The sequence below is a fragment of the Amblyraja radiata genome, chromosome 5 (genome assembly GCF_010909765.2).
Source record: "Amblyraja radiata isolate CabotCenter1 chromosome 5, sAmbRad1.1.pri, whole genome shotgun sequence".
In the NCBI taxonomy this organism is placed as follows: Eukaryota; Metazoa; Chordata; class Chondrichthyes; order Rajiformes; family Rajidae; genus Amblyraja; species Amblyraja radiata.
The window spans coordinates 26,250,523-26,266,070 of NC_045960.1; positions in this window are offsets into that span (position 1 = coordinate 26,250,523).

A 15,548-nucleotide genomic window follows, 5' to 3' on the forward strand; every position below is an offset into this window, starting at 1 on the left:
ACCAAGTGTAATATATCAAAATTTGCGGACGATACAAAAATGGGAGGAAAAGTAGGGGATGAGGAGGATAGGAAGAGTCTGCAAAAGGATATAGATAAGCTAGGTGAGTGGGCAACAACTTGGCAGATGAAATTTAATACTAATAAATGTGAAGGCATTCACTTTGGGAAAAAAAATGATAGGGCAAGTTATTTTCTAAATGAGGAGGAGCTGCGTTGTAATGCAACGCAAGGGGATCTAGGGGTATTAGTACATGAATCACTAAAAGTTAGTATGCAGGTGCAGCAAGCAATCAGGAAGGCCAATGGAGTTTTGGCCTTTATTGCTAGGGGGATTGAGTATAAAAACACGGAGGTCTTGCTGCAGCTGTACACAGTATTAGTGAGACCACATTTGGAATACTGTGTACAGTTCTGGGGTCCATACTTAAGAAAGGATGTACTAGCCCTGGAGGCAGTGCAGCGAAGGTTTACAAGATTAATTCCTGCAATGAGGGGATTGACATATGAGGAAAGGTTAAGTAGGCTGGAACTCTACTCTTTGGAGTTTAGAAGAATGAGAGGCGATCTCATTGAAACATATAAGATCGTGAGGGGCCTTGATCGGGTGGATGCACCGAGGATGTTCCCAATGATCGGGGAAACTAGAACTAGGGGACATAGTTGCAGAATAAGGGGGGGCTCTTTTAAAACTGAGATGAGGAAGAACTTCTTCACCCAGAGGGTGGTTAATTTATGGAATTCACTGCCCCAGGGAGCAGTGGAAGCAGAAACTTTAAATATATTTAAGACTAAAATAGATGGTTTTTTAGCTGCCAAGGGGATAAGGGGCTACGGGGAGAGGGCAGGGATATGGACCTAGGTATGGTTAGTATAGTAAGACCTGAGTGATCTCCTGGACAAGTGTCGATCGCCTGGATTGGGGTCGGAGAGGAATTTCCCGGATTTTTTTCCCGGATTGGACCTGGGTTTTTATCCGTTTTTTTGCCTCCCCCAGGAGATCGCGAGGTTCTTGGGGTGGAGAGGGGTGATAGCGGTATAAAGGGGAGGGTAGTGTCTTGTGTTCTGTGTCTTGTGTCTACTGTTTGTGGGTAAGTGTGTCTGTTTAGTGTTCAGCCATGAGCGAATGGCGGTGCGGGCTCGACGGACCTGGTGGTCTACTCTCGCACCTACTTTCTATGTCTATGTTTCTATGTTTCTATGTCTTTGGAATGTGGGAGGAAACTAGAGGTCCCAGAGAAAACCCACGCAGGTCACGGGGAGAATGTTCAAACTCTGTACAGGCGGTACCCGTAGTCAGGATCAAACCTGAGTCTCTGGCGCTGTAAGACGACAACTCTATCGCTGCGCCATCATGCCGCCTTTTGCTGTGGTCTAAAATGTGTTGGTTGGGTGTGACTACCTTACAGGTCTGACGCCTACATATTTGTCAATAGAAAAGTGTTAGATATAAGAATAAAGGACATTGACGTGTGAAAATATTCAGACCGCAAAGGTAATCACTTTAGGTTTCAGTAAGTTTGTATTGGCTTAGTGGATTAATATAGAATAATAGGGTTAAACAAAGCTGACCCAGGCCATGGTTTAGACCGACTTCACCACTTTGTCATCATACCTCACTATTTCCAAGGAACTATCCAAGGTCTCTCTGTTATACATTTCTCAGGGGGCCGTCATTCACGGTGTATACCCTACCCTGGTTTATCTTTTCAAATACATCACCTCGCGTTTAGACATCGCAGTGCAGTTTAGACTTTAGAGATACAGCATGAAAACCGGCCCTTCAGCCCACTGAGTCTGTGCCGACCAGCGATCACCTGTACACCAGCACTATCCTACACACTAAGGACAATTTAGTTTTTTTTCCCACCAAAGCCAATTAACCTACAAATCTGCACATCTTTGGTGTTTGGGGGGACACTGGAGCACCCGAAGAAAAGTCAGGCGGTCACGGGAAGAATGAACAAACTCCACACAGACAGCACCCATAGTGAGGATGGAACCCGGGTCTCTGGCGCTGTAAGTCAGCAACTCTACCGCTGCTCCACTGCCTCTTCAATTTGTCTGACTTAAATTTCATCTGCTATTCTTTACCCCACCTTCCCTGTACAGCCTTAGACAAACGTCTGCACTGTCCACCACATCACCAGTTTGTGTGTCAGAAGGAACTGCAGATGCTGGTTTACACCGAAGCCAAGCGCAAAGTGCTGGTGTAACTCAGCGGGTCGGGCAGCATCTCTGGAGAAAAGGAACAGGTGATGTTACGGGTCGAGACCCTTCTTCAGACTCAAATTGGGTGTCATCCACAAAGTTACTAATCATGCCTCCCACATCCTTATCCAAATTGTTAAAATATTTGACAAACAGCAGAGGCCCAGGACTAAACTCTGTGGTGTGATCGTGAGTACAGGGAGGGAGGGAGGGGGTGGGGGAGAACAAGGAGGACCCGGTGTGGGGAACCGCTGTGAGAGAGGGGGAGGGGTAGGGAGAGGGGGAGGTGGACCGGGGGTAGGGGAGGGGGAGGAGAGAGGGAGGGGTTGGAGGAGGGGGAGGGAGAGGCGGGGAGAACAAAGGAGGACCCGAGCAGGATATTTTGTAACTTTGCCGACGCCCTTTATATGGCAACTCTTTGCATACCTTGGGTATGTAAAACAAAATATTTGACTGTAACTTGACACATGTGACAACAAAGTATTCATTCATTCATTCATTCACCACTGGTCACAGGTCACCAATTTTGAAAAACAACCCACTGATTCTTTTTACCAAACCAATTTTGTAGCCAATTTTGTAGCTCTCCGCAGTTCCCCCAGGGTGAATAGGAGGCTACATGTCTGACGCTGAATGTAATCAATATAAGCCTGAAGGTGAATGTATGCCTTGGAGCACACCTTAGTAATTCTATCATGTTCGAAAGCAAATGTGGTTTAAAGATTTTACTTTCTGTTCCCTGGTGAGACTATGAATCACAAAAATAGTTAATGAACTCTTCATAGCTCAATGGATACACTTACTTTCATGTTTAAAAGTACATAAATGGTTGCAATCAAAAGGCTCAATTTCATAAGTGATAGGACCAGAATTAGACCTTTCGGCCCATCAAGTCTACTCCGTCATTCAATCATGGCTGATCTATCTTTCCCTCTGAAACCCATTCTCATGCCTTCTCCCTATAACCCCTGACACCCGTACTAATCGAGAAATCAATTTAGCTACAGGAATTCATTTGGAACTGCAAATTGAAAGTAATACTGTAATTTTTAGCATGAGAGATCACCTTCAGTCACAGTTTACAGATAGTTCAGGCACTATACACTAGATGCACAAGAGCTTTATGTGAACACCTTGGCAGAAGGTTGGTAACCAGACCGCCTCCTCCCCCAGCAAGAGAGTCTCATCTCAACATGGAACTGCAGAATCTGGTTTACAAAAAAAAAGGACACAGAGTATTGGAGTAACTCAATGGGTCAGACAGCATCTCTGGAAGTCAGATAGTCATAGTCATAGAGTCATAGAGTGATACAGTGTGGAAACAGGCCCTTCGGCCCAACTTACCCACACCGGCCAACAATGCCCCAGCTAAACGAGTCCCACCTGCCTGCGTTTGGCCCATATCCCTCCAAACCTGTCCTATCTAAGTACTTGTCTAACTGTTTCTTAAATGTTGGGATAGTCCCAGCCTTAACTATCTAGCAACTTGTTCCATACACCCACCACCCTTTGTGTGAAAAGGTTACCCCTCAGATTCCTATTAAATCTTTTCCCCTTCACCTCGAACCTTTGTCCTCTGGTCCTCAACTCCCCTACTCTGGGCAAGAGACTCTGTGCATCTACCTGATCTATTCCTCTCATGATTTTATACACCAATATAAGATCGCCCCCTCATCCTCCTTTGCTCCAAGGAATAGAGACCCAGCCTACTCAACCTTTCTCCATAGATTAGACCCTCTAGTCCTGGCAACACCCTCATAAAGGGTAGGTCCTAACCATGGACCTATCCATGTTCTTCAGAGATGCTGGCCACAGTTTAAGAATAAGGAGTAAGCCATTTAGAACGGAGACAAGGAAACACTTTTTCTCACAGAGAGTTGGGAGCGTGGAATTCTCTGCCTCAGAGGGCGGTGGAGGCAGGTTCTCAGGATGCTTTCAAGAGAGAGCTAGATAGGGCTCTTAAAAATAGCAGAGTCAGTGGATATGGGGAGAAGGCAGGAACGGGGTACTGATTGGGGATGATCAGCCATGATCACATTGAATGGCGGTGCTGGCTCGAAGGGCCAAATGACCTACTCCTGCACCTGTTGTCTATTGTCCATTGACCCAGTGGTTTACTCCAGCACTGTGCCTCATTTAAATGGAAATGGCTTACAAACAGGTTTTCTGCTGAAGCTGCACTGGACTTACTCACTTAAGCCCCTGTCCCAATTAGCGTCCTTGGCACGCTAATTACGCGACCTCGTGGTCGCGTTGAGGCGCGAAGGTCCCGCGAAGATCGCGTGCGACTTCATGCGTTCGCACAGCCGTCTGGAGCGCGTGATGTCATTTGAAGATGGACACAAAATGCAGGAGTAACTTACAGGGACCGGCAGCATCTCTGGAGAGAAGCAATGGATGATGTCTTGGGTCGATACTCTTCTTCAGTCTGAAAGAAGGGTCTCGACCCGAAACGTCACCCATTCCTTCTCTCCAAAGATGCTGCCGGTCCTGCTGAATTACTCCAGCATGTTCAATTTTCTTGGCCCCTCTTTTTTTTTTTTTTCCGTAAATGTTTTTTATTAGATTTTCAAACAAATGTACAATTTACAAGGGAAGGTAGAAAGCTCAAACAATTAAAAAAACACTTAAACAAAATTATCAAATTAAAATATTAACATTTTTATCTATAATATATTCAACCTCCTGTGGTGACCAGCGTTCACAGAAGGCCTCCACAGTCCCCATGGACACCGCGTGTTCCCTTTCTAGGGACACGCGGGCACGGACGTAACCCCGGAAAAGGGGCAGGCAAGCAACCGGTGTGCGGCCATCGACTGCCCGCTGCCTGGACCCGCGAATGGCCATCTTGGCCAGGCCCAGGAGCAGACCGACAGGGAGACCCCCTCCTCCCTCCCATCCTTCCCCCCTCTGTACCGGGTGCCCATAAATTAATAGCGTTGGACTAAAATGTAGCCAAAACTTGAGGAGCAGCCCTTTCAGATACTCGAACAGTGGCTGCAACCTCTCACACTCTATGTACACATGGAACACGGTCTCTTCCTCACCGCAGAAATGACAAGCAGGGGAAGAGTCCGTGAACCGGCTCAAATACCTATTACAGGCCACGGCTTTGTGCAACACTCTCCACCCCAGGTCCCCGATGTAAAGGGGGAGGACTCCCTTGTATAGAGACCTCCACTGGGGACCGCTCCCCTCGTCAGGTGGTAACACGGACCGCCAGGGTGTGTCTGGACGGAAGACGAGGGCGAGGAAGTGGAGAGTGTGCAAGAGCAGCCTGTACAGTACGCGCCTCTCCGCGTCACAGAACGGCACGCTGGGCATCTCGGAAAGGCGGCTCATGTTGCATGGGGCCGGCTCTCGGGGAGGGACCCGGGCCATGGGCCCTATGAACAATTCCGACTGAGCGGGGGTAAGCTCTTCCGGAATCGCTCCATGCACACGCCTCTCCTCAACACCCATCCTCACAGCCACGACACCCCCCTCCCCCTGAGGAGCAGGGCCCTAGGTGAAGGTGACCAAATTCCTGGCCTTCAGGAGGTCACGGTAAAAGCCAGGCAACTCCCGCCTATCCCGCCTAGCGCGTCGACTCATGCCCGCTACCGGGAGCCATGAGCCCTCCTGAAGGCAGCGCCCCTGGCGGAAAAAGTACGTCGCCAGCACGTGCCATTTAGGAGGGTAGTCCGAGTAGACGTACCTCCGCAGGGTCCTGAGTCGGAGAGCCGCCACCTGGGTACGAATACAGACCAGCGCCTGACCACCCTCCTCCAATGGGAGACTCAGAACCCCAGCAGAGACCCAGTGGTTCCTCTCACCCCAGAAGAAGTTGACCAATCTCCTCTGTAACATGGTTATAAAATAAGAGGACGGGACCATAGTGGCCATCCGGTACCACAGCAGAGAGGCCACCAGCTGGTTTATAACTACAGCCCTGCCCCGATAAGAGAGCACACCAAGTAGGCCGGACCAACGTCCCAGCCGGGCGACCACCTTCGCCTCCAGCTCCTGCCAGTTCGCCGGCCACCCCCCCTCATCGGGACTCAGGTAGACCCCCAGATAGAGGAGGTGCGTGGTACTCCACGCAAAACCTGCCATCTCCTCCGGCAGGTAGTCCACCTGCCACCCACCCACCAAGAGACCAGAACACTTCCCCCAGTTGATCTTGGCGGAGGAAGCAGCCGAGAAAACCTGCTGGCACTCACGCATCCTCCGCAGGTCAACAGGGTCGGTGAACATCAGAATGACATCATCGGCGTAGGCCGAGAGGACCACCTCCATCCCCGGCCCCGGTAAAGCCAGGCCTGTCAACCGCCTCCGGAGAAGGCACAGGAAAGGCTCAACACAGATGGAGTACAGCTGGCCGGACATGGGACATCCCTGACGAACCCCGCTCCCAAAGGGAATGGGGGCCAACAAAGAGCCGTTGACCTCAACAAGGCATTCTGCAGCAGTGTATAAAAGTCGGACCCAGGCCACAAAGTGTGGTCCAAATCCGAACGCCTGCAGAGTCCCCAGAAGGTAGTTGTGCTCCACCCTGTCGAACGCCTTCTCCTGGTCGAGGGAGAGAAAGGCGACTGACTGACCAGCCCCCTGGGTCAGATGGATCAGGTCCCGGACCAGATGAATATTGTCTTGGATGGACCGGCCCGGGACTGTGTACGACTGGTCAGGGTGGATCACCTGGGACAGCACGGGGCCCAGGCGATTCGCCAATGCCCGTGCAAAAACTTTATAGTCCGTGCTGAGGAGAGAGACCGGGCGCCAGTTCTTCAAAAGGCGGAGATCGCCCTTCTTGGGCAGCAGGACAACAACTGCCCTGCGCCACGAGAAGGGCATCTCCCCGGTCGCCAGGCTCTCCCCCAGGACCTTCATAAAGTCACCCCCCAGGACATCCCAGAAGGCTCTAAGGTACTCCACAGTCAGCCCATCCAGCCCTGGAGACTTGCCCCCCTTGAGCTGGTGCAGGGCACCAGTCAACTCCTCCAGAGTTAGAGGATCATCCAAGTGTTCAGCCACATCATTGCACACAGCAGGTAAGCCCTCCCACAGGACCTCTTGCGCCTCCCCACTCGATGTGCCTGCCGAGAACAGAGTCTTGTAGAAAGACCGAACCGAGGCACCAATGCTCTCTGGATCTGTGACAGAGGAGCCATCATCCGCAAGCAACTCAACAAGCTGCCTGCGGGCTCCTCGCCCCTTCTCCAGAGAAAAGAAAAAGGGGGAGGCGCGGTCCAGATCGTGCAACATCTGGACTCGCGACCTCACATACGCACCCCGGGACCTCCTAAGCTGCAAGTATCTCAGTGCTCCCTTCTTCTCCTGGTATTCCTCCCACTCACACGAAGCCCCACCAGTCTGATCCAGACGTGCCTCCGAGTCGAGCAACTCTCTCTTAAGTCATCTGATCTCGGAGTCTCGCACCTTGGTCGACCCCCTCGCGTAGTCCTGGCAAAACAGACGGACGTAGGCCTTCCCCACGTCCCACCACTGCCTTAGGGAAAGGAAACGCCCCTGCCTTTCTCTCCACCTCGCCCAGAACTGCCTGAATGAATCCTGGAATCGGCGATCCTCCAACAGCTGGCTATTAAAATGCCAGTACGCGGACCCAGCCCGTGTGCGCATCGGGATAAAATCCACTCGCACAAGGCAATGGTCCGAGCATGGTGCCGGCTGCATGGAGGCCGCCGAAACACAGGAGACATAGGCCTTGGACACGTATAAATGATCAATACGGGAACCACCACCCTCAAACCTGTACGAGAAGGCGTTAGAGTCGGGGTGGAAATTCCGCCAAGCACCTACCAGCTCAAAAGAGTCCACCATCTCCCTTAAAGTCTTTACTGCACCCGGGTCACGCTGAACGCCAGAGCGATCTCTTGCCTCGAGGGCACAATTAAAATCTCCCCCAAGGAAAACACACTCCCCACGGTCGATAGTATTCAACAATGTGGTCACTTCCCTTGTTAAGCGCGTCTGCATTACGCCGATCTTGGGGGCGTACACATTAATGAAGTGTAATGGCACGCCATCCAAGCGCACGGCCAGATACAGCAAACGGCCTGGTACAATGTCCTGCACTTTGAGGATCTCCGGCTGGAAAGACGGGGCCAACAGGAAGGCCACTCCACTCGAATTGGAGCTGAGATGACTCATGTAGACCCCCCCCTTCCCACTCCAGGAGCCAGGTGGGTTCATCACTAGCCACAGTGTGTGTTTCCTGCAGGAAGCTCACCGCATACCTCCCGTCCCTGAGCACTGAGAGATGGTGAAACCTACGGAGAGACCCCCTGCCCCCATTGATATTCAGGCTGGCTATAGTGAGCTTCATTTTGAAAGTACACTAGATCTTTTACCCGTCCCCGGTGAAGGATTGGAGCCGCCCCTAACCTTCTGCCCTCTCTTTAGGGCCTTAAAAATCTCTTGGAACTGGAGCCTCTCATTTCTTATTAGCCCCGCCTCATTCCCCTTCTTCTGAAGGATGGCATGAATGGACTGCATGGGCGCACTCAGATCCGACCAGCGGTCGACAGGCCAAATCCACCTTGTTCCTACTCCCTCTAGTGTCCTTTAAGAACTTCCGAAGTTCCCAGACTTCGACAAGTCAAGACACGGGGTGGAGCAGTCCGTCAACTCACTGTCGATGGGCTCCGCGTACCCCTCCTCCTCGCACTCAATGTCCGAGCCCGAGTCTGGAAGGTTACTGCTCTCAGCCGCCTCGCTCACCCCTCCCTGTGAGGTGGGGATTCCAGCCACATCACACAGTCCCTCCTCTGTCACCATCCCACCCCCAGGATCAGTGACAGGGGCAGGTACCGGTGCCTCTGACTGCGGCAAGCTATCTGATAATTGGCCAGTCTCCTGCACGCTCCCACCGCCCTCTGTAACCGGATTGGGAACAGTGAAGTCGGACCAAGTCCCCGGGCCTTGCTGTGAGCGGGCCTGTCTGGAGTCCGACCGAAGGACACGATCCGGAACGATCTTACCCTCCTCCTCATCCAGGGTACCCGCCCCTGCACCGTCACCCAGAGAGTCCCCGTCCCCCTCCACCAGGTGAATCACCTCACTGTGGCCCTCAGGGGCCGATGTTACTGGAGTCTCCCCTGCTCCCTCAACCAGTGGGGCTTCACACCCCTCAACTGGGCTTGTAGCCTCAACAGGGAGCTCACGTTGGGGACCCACCCCCTCACCCAAGTCCTCCCCTTCAGGCTGCCCCTGGTCATCCACTAGGCTAGCAGACGCGTTCTCTGGGGGAACAGCCCCCAAGAGTAATATATCGCCACTCTCAGGTGGTCCCTGACCTACAGAGGCATCCTCCCCCTCAGAGGAAGCGTGCCCTGGGTTCTCCACCTCAACAGGAGGGGAAGGCTCCCCTTCAGGTTGCCCCTGACCTTCAGGGCCCTTCTCTGTATCGGAGGACCCATGCCTCCTCCTCTTCCAACCACTGGCGTGCGGTGGTACGGTGAGCTCCATTTCAGAAGCCTCTACCTCCGCACTACCATCTATCTCAGAGGCAAGCACAAAATTATCTGCTGCCAAGGGTCCCGCTTGGAGGTGATCATCTTCTAGGGGACCCGCCTGGAGATGTTTCTTCTTTTTCTTGACTTTCTTCCCCCGCTGTTGCTCCCAAACCTTCCCATCCACCCCACGCACTTCTCCGGCATCCACCGCCACAGGTACGGGACATGGGGGGGATAGGGTTTGGGGGTAGGGGAGTAAAGCCTTCACGGGCCACCGTGGTAAAACCAGCAGCCCCAGATGGGCCAGTAGTGCTTTCCCGGGCCATCGTGGTGGAACTGGCAGCCCGGGTCCTGGGACAATTCCTGCGAAAATGCCCCACCTTTTTGCAAGCGTGACAACGCACTTGGCCCGCGTTCCAGAACACGCGATAGGAGAAATCATCCACCTCAACCTCAAAACTCCCCTCCGTGTCCGTCCCCTGTGCCAACTGTATATACACGCGACGCTTGAACGTATATATATGTTGCATCTCAGGATCGTCAAACCTGTACAACAGTTTGGTAAGCCCTGACCGCACCTCCCCCAGCTTCCTTACATGTGGGATCAGGAGCGCATCCGGAACAAAAGTGGGAACGTTGGACAGAATGACCGGCAAAACGGGACCCCCCCATGGGTCCACCGCCGCGAAATTCCCGCCTGCTGTTAGCCCCCTTTCCAGAGCCAGAGCCACCGCCTGTTCAGTCTTTAGTAGAACAACAACCTTCCCACTGACCACCGCGCCCGAGACTATGGCTTTCTTGCCAACAGTCTCACCCAGCGCATCTAGAAAGGCCTTGAAGGGCAGGTTGCTCTGCATGTACATTTTTATACCATATGTGCGCCCCATCAACTCGTGACCCTCAGTCTCCGAGACTGCCGACCGTGCGACAGCTGCATAACTCTGAGGGGCCGCCATCTTTAGGGCGTGGCATAACACACAAAGTATCAGTACTTTATATCCAAGCAGTCTTTCTGCTGTTGCTGCACCTCCACTCTTTTCCAGCAGTTAAATAGTCTTGTGAAGGCTTTCTTGGCAAGCAACAAAAGCAGTCTCCTCCTGATAAGATAGGAAATGTCCGTGCCAATCCTCCCCGTCGTTAAAAATGGAGCTTCCGGAGGCTTCTTCCCCAGGTCTCCGTCACCTCCCCGGCTTCAACGAAATCCAAGGCACTGTTGCCGTTCTTACCCAGCACACCTGGACCGGGCAAGTCGGTGTAGGAGGGAGCTTTCCGATGTTACTGACCACAAACACCGCTCCAGACTCAGCTCCGACTTGTACAAGTGTAACTTGGCCTTCCGCCAACCACAGGCGCTCCTACGACTTTCCAGATAGACGGACAAATCCTCCCTAATTAGAGGAATCTTTGAAACAAAGAAAGTCTCTGCAGATCGACAAAGCTCTGAACTGCAAAGTCTGACTGCTTTTGTTTCTCCCCGCCAAACAAATCCTTCCGAAAAGTTCATCAAAACTTCCCCGCCAGCACAAATGCTCCTCTCCTGGCCCCGCTCTGGGAGTAGAAGTGGGGCGGATCCGTACCCGCAACGGCCGTGAGCCCCAGGCTGAGTTCGACGATCGTTTGCCTGCTTCTGCTGCTGTTGGAGGTGAGACGTTGCGTCGCGCCAGGATCTTGGGCCTGTCCCACATTGGCCGTCAGTCACGCGACAGGCCGTTGGCGTGCAAAGATTTTGTTTGCTACAAAATTTCAGAGCGCCCGCGCGATATCGCGCACAACTACATACCCCTCCGCGATTCTCAGAGGGACCGGCCCCGCACGGTCACACGATGCCTGTGCGCCTCAATGCGACGACGAGGTCGCGTAATTTGCGTGCCAAGGACACGTAAGTGGGACAGGGCCTTTACTTACTCCCTATTATGCCTCCTGGTATGTAGGGCAGCACCAAAGGCCCTCCATTCCTTGTTGATTCCTTCAGTTGCTGTTTCCGTAACATATTTGTTTTACGAGACAGGGTTGTTAGCCCTGTGCTCAACCCCCAACCTGGAGGACCAGTGGATCGCTCTTCGTCTCGCCTCTACCCTTCGACCTGTCCAGCATGGGAGACCCTAACAGGAGACGAATCTCCCGCTGACATAGCTCTAGGGGTCACTGAGACACACAAGCTCCCTGACCACGACAAGGTTGCAATCCAACGGGGAGGCACTGGACTTGGGGCAATGCAATTAATAGGAAGGCACAATGACTGATAAAAGGATACGCTGGGATTGAGGGGATCGTTTGTGCACTGGAGTAATTTTGCTTGGATGTACGCTTACTCCCAACAGATTATGGGGCGGTACAGTGGCGCAGTGGTAGAGTTACTGCCTTACAGCGGCAGAGACCAGGGTTTGATTCTGACTATGAGTGTTTGTCTGTACGGAGTTTGTACGTTCTCCCCGTGACCTGCATGGGTTTTCTCCGGGATCTCTAGTTTCCTCCCACATTCCAAAGATGTATAGGTTTGTAGGCTAATTGGCTTGGTATAATTGTAAATTGTCACTAGTGTCTGAAGGGTAGTGTTAGTGTGCGGGGATCACTGGTCAGCGCAGACACGGTGAGCCGAAGGGCCTGTTTCCACACTGTATTTCTAAACTAAACTAAACTAAACAGTTAGTATGTTATAATAATGGTAGTCGCTGATAATCAGTGGAGCTGTAAGTCCCCCAATCCCACTTTAAGGCCAATGTTATTCTAGTGAGATAGACCATAGCAAATTACAATGTCTCCCATGGCCCTGCCTTACGAGTCATAGAATCATAAAGTACCCACAGGCCAAATCTAAGTGCTGACCTTTCCCAAATCTTTTGGGCATTATCTAATGGGCATTATCTAATGACAAACGCAGGAAATCCTAACAAAAATATCTCGCAGAAATTCTTGGGGAATTTGTGGGAAAACTTTCATTCATTCTTTGGCATTCAACCTCTGGTTTTGAAATTTAAGAAGATGATTTGTCACCTGAGACCATTTCATAGCCACATTAGAAACAAAATTGGGCTATTTAAACTAATGAGCCTTGTCCATCCTTGAATTCTAACATAGAACAATACAGCACACGAACAGGCCCTTTGGTTCACAAAGTCTGATCCAAACATGATGCCGCCCAACTACTAGTTGCCTGCACATGATCATTTCCCTCCATTCCCTGCATATTCATATGCCTATCCAAAAGTCACTTAAATGCCACTATCATATCAGCCTCGACTACCTCGACAGGCAGCTTTTTCCAGTCACTTTACTCACCTCTGTATAAAAAACTTGTCCCACGCATCTCTTACAAACTTTCCCCCTCTCACCTTAAAGCTATGGGCTCTAGTATTTGGTTGTTACCATGGGTAAAATGATTTGACTGTCTTACCTACAGTATTGATGCCTCATCGTTTATTTACATTTTAATATTTAAATCGAGGTCCAGAGGACATAGGTTTAAGGTGAAAGGGGAAAGATTTAATAGGATCCTGAGGGGTAACTTTTTTACACAAAGGTGGTGGGTGTATGGAATGAGCTGGTTGAGGAGGTAGTTGAGGCAGATACTATTACAATGTTTAATAAACAATCAGATAGGTACATGGATAGGACAGGTGTGGAGGGATATGGGCCAAATGCAGGCAGGTAGGACTCGTGTAGATGGGACATGTTGGCCAGTGTGGGCAAGTTGGGCCTCAGGGCCTGTTTCCACACTGTATCACTCTATGAGCCTATGACTCTATGACATAGATAAAAATATTTTATGTTCAGGTGTAAAAAATTATTGAAATTTACTTCTAAAAATTAAAGGCTCTCCAAAATGTATTATGTTGTATGACTCTGTCACTATGATTCAACTGAGACAAACAAAAAGGCTACAATGTTAAATTTGGATAATTGCACAGGAAAGGAAGGAGGACGTCCCTAATGGCTTCAGCAAACATTCTGACACATAACAAGTCCCGAGCATTGTTACCCTGATTCAGTATGGAGGCTCATTTTATATAAAATAAGCTTTTATTCCATATTTCAATCAAGATACACTTATTAATATGTGAGATAAATAGTCATTGTACTTCAAAGCAGTGTTTGTACTTCAAAACATGAAGGCTGTACATCAAGAGTATTTAATTGTCATATGTATTGACAATGGAACAATGAAATTCTTATGCTGCAACATAACTGACCTGTAAACACATTACTCATAGAAAACAAATGGAAAAAAAAAGGATATATGAAATAATATATATGCAAAACAAATCATATGTTTCGATGCTGTCTGTTGACAATGTTCCATGGGAGTGATTGGGAGCCACCAACTAAATCATTTGATGGCAGTTTTAGTTTGGTCTTCATTCCAATGTGCAATGGAGACAGTGTGCATTTGGAAAGTTTGCTCAGATAATAAATCCAATTGTTGGCAAGAAGATTATATATTTAAAGGGGAACCATTTTCGTGGAAAATGCGAAACATAGTCATAGATCCGTAAAGTGATACAGCATGGAGACAGGCCCTTTGGACCAACTTGTCCACACCGCCCAACATGTCCCATCTACAGTAGTCCCACCTGCCCACGTTTGCCCCCTTCTACACCTATCCGATCCATGTACCGGCCTAAATGTTTCTTAAACGTTGCGATAGTCCCTGCTAAATGTTGCGATATTGCCTGCATAACGTACGCAAAACAAACAATAATTTAAAACCCCAAATGCTAGTGCATTCAGAGTTTGTAACCTATAAGGAATTCTCCGTATTGAGAGATATTATATCTACCAGTAAAGAAATAGATTGAATAAAACTTGTGAATTTGCTTATTGAAAGATAAATGTTTTGAGCCTCTACAGCCGATTTCCATACAGAATTGCAAAACACTAAGAATGTGTTTTGATGCAAATTTCACTTTATCTGTTGATTGTGTTAACATAGATTGGTAGAGAGTAGATAGAATTTGGATTGGCTTTTGATTTGCAAAGCAAAATCCATGTCCTGAAAAGTTCTGTGAGAAAAGCTTTAAGCTGATGGTACAAATTCTGGGCTTGTTTGCAGTGTATATCGCTGAATGCTTGGACAGGCTATTGTACCTTTAGGTGGGGCAGGAGCATGTAAAAGGGTTTGATGGCAATGTTAATCCAACTGCGGAAAGGAGTATATTTATCCATTAATGTTCTACAAGTGAGATCATATATTTTTGGAGATATAGCATGGAAACAGCCCACCGAGTCCATGACAACCACGGTCACCCCGTACACTAGTTCTATCCTTCTATTGTTCGGCGCGGACTTGTAGGGCCGAGATGGCCTGTTTCCGTGCTGTAATTGTTATATGGTTATATGGTTATCCTACACACGAGGGACAATTTACAGAAGCAACCTACAAACCTGTATGTCTTTGGAGCGTGGGAGGAAACTGGAGCTCTGGGAGAAAACCCATGTGGTCACAAGGAGAACGCACAAACTCCATACAGACAGCACCCATAGTCAGGATGGAACCCGGGTCTCGGGCGCTGTAAGGCAGCAACTCTACCGCTGCGCCACCGTGCCGCCCTGAGGGGGGAGGTTAGAATCATAAATGGGGCAATCATTTTGCCAATCATATAGATGAGCAAAGAGAATAAGATGGGGTTTCAACTCACAAGTGTTAACTGGGATGGGCTTAGAAGGTGCTGAATTTTTAAAGCGTCTCCAAGAGAGCTTTATGAGCCAGTGCCTGGAGACTCCCACCAGAAGTTAGTTTAGTTTCGATACACAGATTGGAAACAGGCCCTTTGACCCACCGAGTCCACACGGCCCATTGATCACCAGCTCACACTAGTTCTATGTTATCCCACTCTCTCGTTCACGCGAGGCGCAATTTACAGAGGCAAATTATCCTACAAAC